Source organism: Enhydra lutris, unplaced genomic scaffold (genome assembly GCF_002288905.1).
Source record: "Enhydra lutris kenyoni isolate GAN:26980312 unplaced genomic scaffold, ASM228890v2 scaffoldscaffold7, whole genome shotgun sequence".
NCBI classification, from domain to species: Eukaryota; Metazoa; Chordata; class Mammalia; order Carnivora; family Mustelidae; genus Enhydra; species Enhydra lutris.
Window position 1 is genome coordinate 19438387 of NW_019154091.1, and position 12873 is coordinate 19451259.

Sequence of the window (12873 nt, forward strand, 5' to 3'; positions counted from 1 at the left end):
ATGATTCCTCAGGAGAGAAAACACTGGAGAGGTATCAGCTACATTTATATTGCATTAGAAAGTATTAAGAAGTATTTTCAAAGAGCGCTTTACCCCCAGTGAACTTTTCCCTTTCCAGCAGTTTTTCTCTCCCACTGGAATGACAAACCACCTGGATTTCTTCTTGGAGCAAGCACAGTTTTTCATCAGTTCATAAAGGAAACTTGTCTAAGGCAGTGATACGCACACACACATACACACACACACACACACACATTTAAACATGAGAACATGAGGTGTCTCTCTCACTAACCACATTACTGAGGAAACACCGTGACTGCCTGAATGACAAAAGGTAATCTGGGTCAATAGGATAAAGAGAGTCAGAATTTAATCAGATGCCATAAAGGAACAGAGAAAAAGATTGAAGGTTATCCACATTATTATCTCCTTAGTTTCTGGATTCAGTCAAGTAAGTCTGAATTGTAGAACACTGGGCAAATCTCACTTCACTGTTGTGAGACACATTTTTGCCTCCTGACCCTCAGACCCCGCAATGGGCCTCCTGAGGAAGCCCATTAGGCAGTGGCCACAGGGATTACCCATCATTCCAGACCCCACCCTTATGACCTAATCACAATCAATTGTAGTCATATCCATGAAAATTCAGTGTCAGAGAGCAGGACTAAGTTTAGAAAGCTCTCTCAGAGGCTTTTTGGCTTATGCCTGTTCTCTTGTAATCAGTGAGTACATTATAGACATTTGGCACCTCTATCCAGCCTGAGTACTGCTCTTCTCAACCTCAAACTGCAGAGTCCACTTGCCCGCTACTGAGGCCTTTGCAAAATGAGCAGGCTCCTGATAAAAACTATCATTCTGGAGAATATTTTTAAAACACTCACCTTAGTATTTAATGGGCAGCACTGAAAATATATCGAAGAAAATCATTTCAAAATTAAAGTCTGCCCACTCGTATCATTAGCAAAGCTTAACCTAGTACTTTTTTTTTTTTTTCCTTTTTCTTTTCCTTCGCTTTTGGGGGCAGAGGTGGTGGGCAGAGAGACTCTTGAGCAGGCACCATGCCCACCTTGTGAGCCTGATATGGGACTTGATCCCACAACCCTGAGATCAGGACATGGGCCAAAATCCAGAGTCAGACGCTGAACTGACTAAGCCACCCAGGCACCCAAACCTCACTAACTCTAATAGTTGTTTAAAAGTCACCTGAATAGACCAAACATCACTTACGTAGATACATAAATATACATGTCTATAAAAAGTTTTGAGCAACACTTTTTTTAAAGATTTTATTTATTTATTTTTCAGAGAGAAAGCAAGCACGGGCAGGCAGAGGCAGAGGGAGAAGCAGGCTCCCCACCGAGCAAGGAGTCCGATGTGGGACTCAATCCCAGGACGTTGGGATCATGACCCCAGCCGAAGGCAGCCGCTTAACCAACTGAACCATCCAGGCATCCCTTGAGCAACAATTTGTTCATGAAATTGATATGTTTTATTGCTGAGTATACTTTTTAGCTGCTAGAAACAAAGTTTCCTGCAGTACTCAAGAGTTTGTAAAAATGTTCAATTGTCTTTAAAAGTAGGTATATACCTGAAACGACTATAACACTGTATGTGAACTATACTTCAATGCTCATAAAAAAAATTTAATGGAGAAAAGGGATGCAATACTCTTTGTAAAGACCTGAGTCTCTTCTTAAAAAAAAAAAAAAGGTAAAACTGTTAAAGAGAAAGAAGACTCACATGCATTCCGTAAAAGGAATACTTTTCTCCACAATAATAACTTTATTGATAAAACGCTGGATTTCCGGTTAACTAAGCTCATATGCATTATCTCATTTCAGAAACGTATCTACCACCTTAATTGCCTTTATCGCTTTCCATTGAGATTCAGATAACAAGGTCCTTCTCCTTTGATACAAGGCTAATGGTACCAGAGGAGAAATACCATCAAGATATTTAATCGTATTTTTTCTACCTCCTTTAGGAATCAAAATCTTTCCATGAGCCCCCTTTTATCTAATATGTTCAATCTCTTTGTCCCTTACAGTTCCCTTTGCCTTAAAAATACAAAAAAATGTTCATGTGCCCCTTAGCACAGAAAGGAAGAAAAACCTCTACAACCTTTACTTTGTCCAATCTCCACCTCTACCATTTCTTCTTCTCCTCAGACTCAGATTTCCTTTCAGAATAATCAATAGTATAAATGTCCAGTGACTCAAATCCCATATACGTCCTAAATCCCGTTCCGGCTCTAAGTATCAACCCTTCCCAAATCATGGGCTTCTATGAATGGCCCACACAACTACTGCATTTGTGACACTGTAACTCCTCTTCCTTCCTGAAACTCTCTTGTCTTCTGCTTCTTACAGACCAGTTCCCCCTAGTTCTCTTGGCCTGGGACCATCCCACAGAGACTAAAAAAGCTGTCCCTATTTTAGGAGCATTCATACACTCCTTTACAAGAAGCTGGTGCTTCCGAGGGCTCTGTCTTCTCTTTACTTTGTACACAGTCTCTGTATGACATCACGCATTCGTGTATAGATGGACTGTTCTCAATTCTGAAAGAGTGACTGCTCTCTTGACATCCAGATCTATTTTTGACAGCTTCCTGAGCTGCGTCAAACTCAGTGCTCGCTGAAATATCAAAATCAACACATCCAAAAATTGAAAACAGCATCTCCTGCTCAAGAGTAAATAAAAACATAAACAAATGAAATAAATAAAAGAAGGAAAAAAAATCTCCTCAGCAATCAGGATTGTCATTCACTGCATTTACTAAAATCGGTAACCTGGTTATCATTGTGGACCTTTCACTCATACTCACAATTCCATGTTTTATAAAGTCCCCAAAGCCCCCTGATGCTTCTTTCTATAAGTCTTTATTCTGCCTCTCAAGGTTTAGCTTTATAGCTCTGTCAAAGCCCTCTGTATCTTTTATTGTCACCTAAATAACTGCAGCAGCCCACTAATTAGTCTCCACATAATTACATTTCTAAAGGGCAAATATGCTGTTAGGCTAGACAGAATTAACATGAGGGGATGAGCACATATCTCTGACAATGTGCCTAAAGACCATAAACCTTGCAAACTGATGAGTTCAGCCTCATGGGCTCCCCAACACAGATGTATTATATTCCTGTCATTTCCCAATTCAAAAAATATATATACAAAAAGAAAATGATAAATGGCATGATCACCGCACCTAGACAATCCTGTCCAGCCTGCCTGACTCTTTAGAGGAGCCGAGTCCCATGGAGTGACATAGCCGGCAAGTGTCCAGGATTATATATCACATGGTTCTTTGCATGTAAGGGCATCACCCCCTCCATTATCGGAATAAAATTAACAGTGGAGTGGTCCAAGTTAGAGGGCTGCCAGGGCTGATTTCTCAGGGCTAGAGATTTTAACTAAGCATCAACTATGCCCTCATGTGCACGCTGCAAATGTGAACAAGACAGAGATGCACATGCCTGCGGTTGCACAATCTATAGGGGAGACAAATAAGAAAATAAATGGTGTGGGAAATTACTCTGCTAGAGGATGGGGGACCAATGCTGACCCAGCTCACGAATGGACAAGTGAAGGTTCACAGAATCCAAGTGACACTGGCAGAGGCTTGGGATAAGTGACACTTAGCCAACGGGAGAAAGTGTTATCAGCTCCATGTTACAAAGGAAGAAAAGAGGTTCAGAAAATTTACCCACTAACTCTGGGTTTTATGACTAATACGAGGCAAAATGAGGACTGGAACACAGTTTCACTGAGAATAAATCCCCTGCTCTTTCTAGAAGGAAAGGAGTAAAGAGAAAATAATTCCATTTGAGGTACATGCATACGAACTTGCTCTCCTTTCACTCTAGGATGCTCCGATTTTGTAAAACACTAACTTGCATCGATGCTCTAAAAGAGAATGGAACACGGTTCTGGTAGATCAGGGTGAATGTGGGTGGGTAAGTTCTAGCACTCTTAACACCCAAGCTTCTGTGACTGACTTTTGCCACATTTACAGAACCCATTCTTTATTTACTGAAGAGAGGACAGAGGAATAGAACCCCTTAACACTGAAATACTTACAGTAACAATAACAAAAGTTAAACTTACTTGATACAGTGTGTCAAGAACATCGCATAAAATTCATTTATTACTCATCTCTGTTATGAAGAAGGCTATTACTACTAGCCCCATTTTACAGACGATGAGCTTCAGACAAGAAAAGTTCAGCAACATGCCGAAGGTCACACAACTGGTGAGAAGTGTGTTATAACAGAAGCCCAGCTATCAGATTATAAGAGGCTACAATGTAATAAATCGTTCACACCAAAGGCTTTTCCAAAACTTCAAAATTGAGGACAGGGTTTGTTGACATGCTGGTAATGTTAATAAAATCTTCTGGATTCTATGTATATTAAAAATACAAGTACACTTCAGGGGCGCCTGTGGGGGGGTGCTCAGTGGGTTAAAGTCTCTGCCTTTGGCTCAGGTCATGATCCCAGGGTCCCGGGATGGAGCCCCATATTGGGCTCTCTGCTCAGTGGGAAGCCTGCTTCCTCCTCTCCCTCTCTGCCTGCCTCTCTGCCTACTTGTGATCTCTGTCAAATAAATGAATAAAATCTTTAAAAATAAATAAATAAAAATACACTTTAATATACCATCAAGCCACAATCTAATGAGAAATCATTTTATTCATATTATATGAAGTTGATTTATAATTAATGAAACTAACTCCATTAATGTAAAGTTGAAGTGACTGTTGAGAAAGAAATGGAAAAAACAAACTTACTGATCTTTGACTAATAAGTGGTGGGGTCACTTTTATATATCTGTATGTGGAGGTGGATATATTATACTATTTTTTAATAGAAGAAAATATTTAACATTTCATATTTCTCCCCCTGTGATTTATCCTTGAGAAACAATGAAAATTAAGCACCCAGTGAAGAAGAATACAAATTGGGGAAGCAGAGAGAATAAATATTGTTTTAGTCAAAGGAAGAAAGTACATCTGGGTCTATAAAGTATTATTCATTCTAACAGTTAAATTTTAGAACACAATATTTAAAAAAAAGTCACACACACATAAAACAACAAAATACCCTCCCTTATATCCTTTCAACTATTTTTAATCTGATTTTGATCACATATTCTAGGAATTACCATTGAGTATGTAGAATTTTTTTCCTCTGTGAAAGTTTTACCCATCTTTATGCCAGTATCCCCTAACAACGCTGTCTTTGACTAAAATGTCATTTTTAAAGAATCACAATAACCTAGACGCTTGATAAATGAAAACCAGTCAAATCCATGATAACAGTGGGTTGGACAGAGTTAAATGCAAACATTAAATGTAAATAGGCATACAAACCCCTAGCTAATTCTAAATATTGACAGAGACAGGCAGGGAACATTTATTTAGCACCGTGTTTCTCATTCAGTGATGACTTTTGTCCTCCCCATCCTGTACCCAAGGGAGTATCGGCAATGTCTGCAGTCATTTAAGTTGTCATATCTGGGTGAATTCTACTGGCATCTAGTGGGTAGAGGCCAGGGAAGCTGCTAAACATGTAAACATGTTAGAAGACATAAGACAGCCCCAAAATAAAGAATTTTCTGCCCCCAAATACCAATAGTGTTGAAGTTAAGATACCACATTTTGTATCTTGAATGTACTAACAGCAACACATTTCTTCAGACCTTCTCTCTATGTCCCTGCCAATCACATACATGAACTCTGAGAAGAATATAGAAAATTATTAATCAAGCTACAGGAATTAAATTATGTTACAATAAAAATCTAATTTATCATCATTTCTACTTTTTTTCATTACAAAAAGGCAAAAGGGACTGGGGCGCCTGGGTGGCTCAGTGGGTTAAGCCTCTGCCTTTGGCTCAGGACATGGTCTCAGGGTTCTGGGATCGAGTCCCGCATCACGCTCTCTGCTTAGCAGAGAGCCTGCTACCCCACCTCTCTCTCTCTGCCTGACTCTCTGCCTACCTGTGGTCTCTCTCTCTCTCTGTCAAATAAATAAATAAAATCTTAAAAAATAAAAAATGAATAAAGGGACAAGGGAGGAACAACATGGCCAAGGAGTAGGAGACCTAAATTTCATCTGGTCCCAGGAATTCAACTAGATAGCTAGCAAACCAATCTGACCACCTACAAACTCAATAGGAGATTGAAGAGAAAAAGAACAACAACTCTAGGAACAGAAAGCCAACCACATTTGGGAAGGTAGCATGTGTGTAGAAGTGAATCCGAGGTGATATATGGGAAGACAGCCCGCAGGGGGAGAGGCTGGCTTCCAGCAAGTGGTAGAGTAGCAGAGCACAAAAATGGAACTTTAAGAAGTCTGCTCCACTGGGGGACTTCACTCCTGGCTAAGTAGGCGGTGGAGACCTCGCAGAGACGGTGTGGTCTCAGTACCCTCAGAGTCATAGAAAGACCAGGGGTGTCTGACTGCAGCAGAGCCCCCAGCTATCAGAGCAGGGAAGCCGGCTGCAAAGACAGAGCCAAGGAGTGGGCTTTCAGTTTGGGGTTCCCTTAAATCTGGATCCAAGGCACAGGTGGGCCACTGCTTTTTGCACAGGGCCCCCACAACTGGCAGACTGGGGAGAAACCCTCCTTCTTCTTCCAGGAGGAGTGGTGTGGAGCACACTGAAGGAATCTACTGGGTTTGGAGCCTCCAAAATGGGCCATGCACCAAAGATAGAAATGCTTGGTCACAGGCTGGGTGAGCTCGGAGTACAACCAGAGACCAGGGAAATGGAAGGGATTGATGGCTTTCCTCTGAGGGTCACTGAGGAGTGGGGCCCTGAGCTCTTGGCTCCTACAGAACGGGAGATTGGAAAGCTGCCATCTTCATTCTCCACCAAAGCTGTACATAAAGTGTTCAGGGAAGAAAAAACTACAGAGAGTAAAACCAAGTGGATTACTTAGCCTGGCCCCTGGAAAGGTCAGTGCAATTCCATCTTCAGCAAAGACATTTGGGAATCACTGTAACAGGCCCCACCCCAGATTAACAAGAACATCCAGCCAGAACCAAGTTCACCAATCAACGAGGACTGTGAACTCTAGAGCTAGGGGAAAGCAACACACAGAATTCATGGCTTTTTCCCCAGGATTCCTTAAGTCTTTCAACATTAAATTTTTAAAATTTCATTTTTTTTCTTAATTCTATTTTTTTAAAATTTTTCCTCTTTCCTAGTTTAAACTTTTTTAACTATCTTATCCATACTTTTTAAAAAAATCTTTTTAAAATTTTCATTGTTATATTCTCTAACTTCATTGTAGTTAACCTTATTTTTTGTATGGATATAGGTTTTTTTAATCTTTAAAATTTTGGGTTGAAGTTTCTTCTAACAGATCAAAATATACCCTAAATCCAGCACATGACTTTGTTCCAGTCTCCAGCCTGATCACAATCTTTCTACTTTTTTTTCTTTTGTCGACAATTTCTTATCTTATCAATTCCTTTTTTAGAATCCTTTTTTTAAATTTTCATCTTTACATTCATATTCCATCCCTTCATCATGTTTACCCTTATTTTTGTATATATATAAGTTGTTCTTTTTTAAAAATTTTGGATTGCAGCTTATTCCAACAGACAAAATACACCAAAATCAAGTGTGTGCCTCTATTCTATTCACCAATCTAACATATATACATATATACATATATACATACATACATACATATATATATATATATATATATATATTTACACACACACACACACACACACACACACGCACATTTTTTCCTCCTTTCTTCTACCCACAGTTTCGGGTCTCTTGTAATTTAGTTAGTGTATATTTTTCTGGGGCCGTTGCTACCCATTTAGTATTTTATTCTCTCATTCATCTATTCTTATCTGGAGAAACTGACAAGGCAGAAAAACTTCACCACAAAAAAAGAAAAAAGTCAAGAGGCAGTATCAACGGCTAGGGACCTGATCAATACAGACTTTAGTAAGATATCAGAACTAGAATTCAGAATGACAATTATCAAGGTGCTAGCTGGGCTCAAAAAAAGCATGCAAGATACTAGAAAATCCCTTTCCGGAGAAATAAAATCCCTTTCTGGAGAAATAAAAGAACTAAAATCTAACCAAGTTGACATTAAAAAAAGCTATTAATGAGGTGCAATCAAAAATGGAGGCACTTACTGCTAGGATAAATGGGGCAGGACAGAATTAGTGATACAGAAGACCAAGTGATGGAGAGTAAAGAAGCTGAGCAGAAGAGAGAAAAACTACTACTGGACCATGAGGGGAGAATTTAAGAGATAATTGATAGAATAAGATGAAACAATAATAGAATAATTGGGATCCCAGAAGAAGAATGAGAGAGAGGGACAGAAGGTATATTGGAGCAAATTATAGTAGAGAATTTCCTTATATGGCAAAGGGAACAAGCATCAAATTCAAGGAGACATAGATAACCCCCCTCAAAAATCAATAAAGATAGATCCACACCTTGTCATTTTAGTAAAAGTTACAAGACTTAGTGCAAAGAGAAAACCCTGAAAGCAGCTCGGGACAAGAGGTCTATAACATACAATGGTAGAAATATTAGATTAGAAGCAGACCTATCCACAGAAACCTGGCAGGCCAGAAAGGACTGACATGATATTAAAAGAGAATTAAAATTAAAAGAGAATTAAAGCATTAAAAGAGAAAAATATGCAGCCTAGAATACTATATCCAGCTATGCTGTCATTGAAAATAGAAGTAGAGATAAAAATCTTCCAGGACAAACAAAAATGAAAAGAACTTGCAAACAACAAACCAGCCATACAAGAAATATTGAAAGGGGTCCTCTAAGCAAAAAGAGAGGCTAAAAGTAACAGACTGGAGAGGAACAGAGACAATCCACAATAACAGTCACCTTACAGGTAATGCAATGGCAATGCAGTCCTATCTTTCATAAGTTACCCTGAATGTAAATGGACTAATTGCCCCAATCAAAAGACATAGGGTATCAGAATGGATTTAAAAACAAAAACAAAAACAAAAAAAAACCATCGATATGTTCTCTGCAAGAAACTAATTTTAGACCCAAAGACACCTCCAAATTTAAAGTGAGGGGGTGGAAAACAATTTACCATGCTGATGGACATCAAAAGAAAGCTGAGGTGGCAATCCTTATATCAGATAAATTATATTTTAAGCCAAAGACCATAATAGGAGATGAGGAAGGCCACTATATCATACTTAAACGGTCTGTCCAAAAAGAAGATATCTAACAATTTTAAATATCTATGCCCCTACCATGGGAGCAGCCAATTATATAAGTCAATTAATAACAAAATCAAAAAAACATCGATAATAATACAATAACAGTAGGAGACTTTAACACCCCCTCTTAACTGAAATGGACAGATAGATCACCTAAGCAAAAGATCCATAATGAAATAAAGGGTTTAAATAACACACCGGGGGGCACCTGGGTGGCTCAGTCCTTAAGCATCTGCCTTTGGCTCAGGTCATAATCCCAGGGTCCTGGGATCTAGTCCCGCATCAGGTTCCCTTCTTGGCGGGAAGTCTGCTTCCCCTTCTCCCACTACCCCAGCTTGTATTACCTCTCTCACAGTGTGTTTCTCTGTCAAATAAATAAATACAATCTTAGAAATAATGACACACTGGACCAGATGGAAATCACAGATATATTCAGAACATTCTACCTCAAAACAACAGAATGCACATTCTTCTCTAGTGCACATGGAACATTCTCCAGAATAGATCACATCCTGGGTCACAAATCAGGTCTCAACCAGTACCAACAGACTGGGATCATTCCCTGCATATTTTCAGACCACAATGCTCTGAAGCTGGAACTCAATCACAAGGTGAAAGTTGGGAGGAACTCAAATACATGGAAGCTAAAGAGCATCTTACTAAAGAATGAATGTATCAACCAGGAAATTAAGGAAGAATTTTTAAAAATCATGGAAACAAATGAAAATGAAAACACAACTGGTCAAAATATTTGGAACACAGGAAAGGTGGTCCTGAGAGGAAAGTATATAGCAATATAAACCTTTCTCAAGAAAAAAGAAAGGTCTCAAGTACACAACCTAACCCTACACCTAAAGGAGCTGGAGAAAGAACAGCCAAGAAAGCCTAAACCCAGCAGGAGAAGAAAAATAATAAAGATCATAGCAGAAATCAAGGAAATAGAAACAAAAAAAACCCAATAAAACAAATGAATGAAACTAGGAGCTGGTTCTTTGAAAGAATTAAAAAGATTGATGAACCCCTGGCCACACTTATCAAAAAGAAAAGAGAAAGAACCCAAATAAATGAAATCATGAATGAAAGAGGAGAGATCACAACCAACGCCAAAGAAATACAAACAATTATAAGAAAATATGATGAGCAACTGTACGCCAGCAAATTTGACAATCTGGATGAAATGGATGCATTCCTAGAGACATATAAACTACCACAACTGAACCAGGAAGAAATAGAAAACCTGAAAAGACCCATAAACAGTAAGGAGATTGAAGCAGTCATCAAACGTCTCCCAACAAACAGCTTCCCAGGGGAATTCTACCAAACATTTAAAGAATTAATACCTATTCTCCTGAAACTTTTCCATAAAATAGAAATGGAAGGAAAAACTTCCAAACTCATTTTATGAGGCCAGCATTACCTTGATGCCAAAACCAGACAAAGACCCCACCAAACAGGAGAATTAGAGGCCAATATCCTTGATGAACACAGATGCAAAAATTCTCACCAAAATACTAGGCAATAGGATCCAACCATACATTAAAAGGATTATTCACCATGACCAAGTGGGATTTATTCCTGGGTTGCAAGTTGGGTCAACATCCGCAAAGCAATCAATGTGATACAATATGTTAATAGAAGAAACAACAAGAAACAAATGATACTCTTAATAGATGCTGAAAAAGCATTTCACAAAGAACAGCATCTTTTTTTTTTTTTTTTTAAGATTTTTATTTGACAGAGATCACAAGTAGGCAGAGAGGCATGCAGGGGGTTGGGGGGAAAGCAGGCTCCATGCTGATTAGAGAGCCCAATGTGAGGCTTGATCGAGGCCCCTGAGATCATGACCTGAGCCGAAGGCAGAGGCTTATTAGCCCACTGAGCCACCCAGGTGCCCCTGCAGCATCATTTCTTGATCAAAACTCTTCAAAATAGAGGGCACATACCTCAATATCATCATAGCCATCTATGAAAAACCTACAGCAAATATCATTCTCAATAGGGAAAAATTGAGAGCTTTCCCCCTAAGGTCAGGAACACAGTAGGGATGTCCACTATCACCAATGCTATTCAGCAGAGTACTAGAAGTCCTAGCCTCAGCAATCAGACAACAAAAAGAAATAAAAAGCATCCAAATCAGCAAAGAGAAATCAAACTCTCACTCTTTGCAGATGATATGATACTTTATGTGGAAAACCCCAAAGACTCCACTCCAAATCTGCCAGAACTCATATAGGAATTCAGTAAAGTGTCAGGATATAAAATCAATGCACAGAAATCAGTTGCATTTCTATACACCAACAGCAAGACAGAAGAACAAGAAATTAAGGAGTTGATCCCATTTACAATTGCACCCAAAATCATAAGATACCTAGGAATAAACCTAACCAAGGAGGCAAAGAATCTGTACTCAGAAAACTACAAAATACTCATGAAAGAAATTGAGGAAGACACAAAGAAATGGAAATATGTTCCATACTCATGGATTGGAAGAACAAATATTGTGAAAATGTCTATGCTACCTAAAGCAATTAAATGTGTACATTTAATGCAATCCCTATCAAAATCCCATCCGTTTTTTTCAAAGAAATGGAACAAATAATCCTAAAATTAATATGAAACCAGAAAAGACCCTGAATAGCCAGAGTAAAGTTGATAAAGAAAGCCAAAGTTGGTAGGATCACAATTCCAAACTTCAAGCTCTATTACAAAGTTGTCATCATCAAGACAATATGGTACTGGCACAAAAAGAGACACAGTGGAACAGAAGACAGAGCCCAGAAATAGACCCTCAACTCTATGGTCAACTGATCTTTGACAAAGCAGGAAAGAATATCCAATGGAAAAAAGACAGTCTCTTCAACAAAAGGTGTTGGGAAAATTGGTCAGCCACATGTAGAAGAATGAAACTGGACCATTTCCTTACACTACACACTAAAATAGACTCAATGTAAGAGAGGGATCCATCAAAATTCTTGAAGAGAACACAGGAAGCAACCTCTTCAACCTCAGCTGCAGCAACTTCTTCCTAGAAACATGATGAAAGGCAAGGGAAGCAAGGGCAAAAATGAACCATTGGGACTTCATCAAGATCAAAAGTTTTTGCACAGCAAAGGAAACAGTCAACAAGACCAAAAGACAACTGACAGAATGAGAGAAGATACTTGCAAATGGCATATCAGATAAAGGGCTAGTATCCAAAATCTATAAAGAACTTATCAAACTCAATACCCAAAGAACAAAGAATCCAACCAAGAAATGGACAGAAGACATAAACAGACATTTCTGCAAAGAAGACATATGAGAGGCCAACAGAAACATGAAAACGTGCTCAACATCACTTGACATCAGGGAAACACCAAGGAGTGCAGTTTCAATACCAAGGAGAGCAGCGGAATTCCAAAGGAGGAGAAAGCAAAGCACGGAACTCATGGCTTTCTCCCCATGATTCTTTAGCCTTGCAGATAATTTAATTTTTTTTCTTTTTCAATTTATTTTTCTTCTTCTGATAAATTTTTTTAACTTTCACCCTTTTCTTTTTTAACGTTTTTTAACTAGTTTATCTAATATATATATATATATTTTTCCTTTTTATATTTTTTCTTTATTGGTTTTCTTTTTTTAATTGTTTCTTTCTTTTTTT

At 38.6% G+C, this 12873-nt stretch overlaps 1 protein-coding gene across 1 annotated transcript in view; it reads right to left on the reverse strand.

The window, feature by feature from the left end:
• LOC111142132 (transmembrane and tetratricopeptide repeat containing 2) overlaps positions 1 to 12873 on the reverse strand; it is a 429660-nt gene that overhangs the window by 150463 nt on the left and 266324 nt on the right. The gene's annotated exons all lie outside the window — the stretch shown is intronic.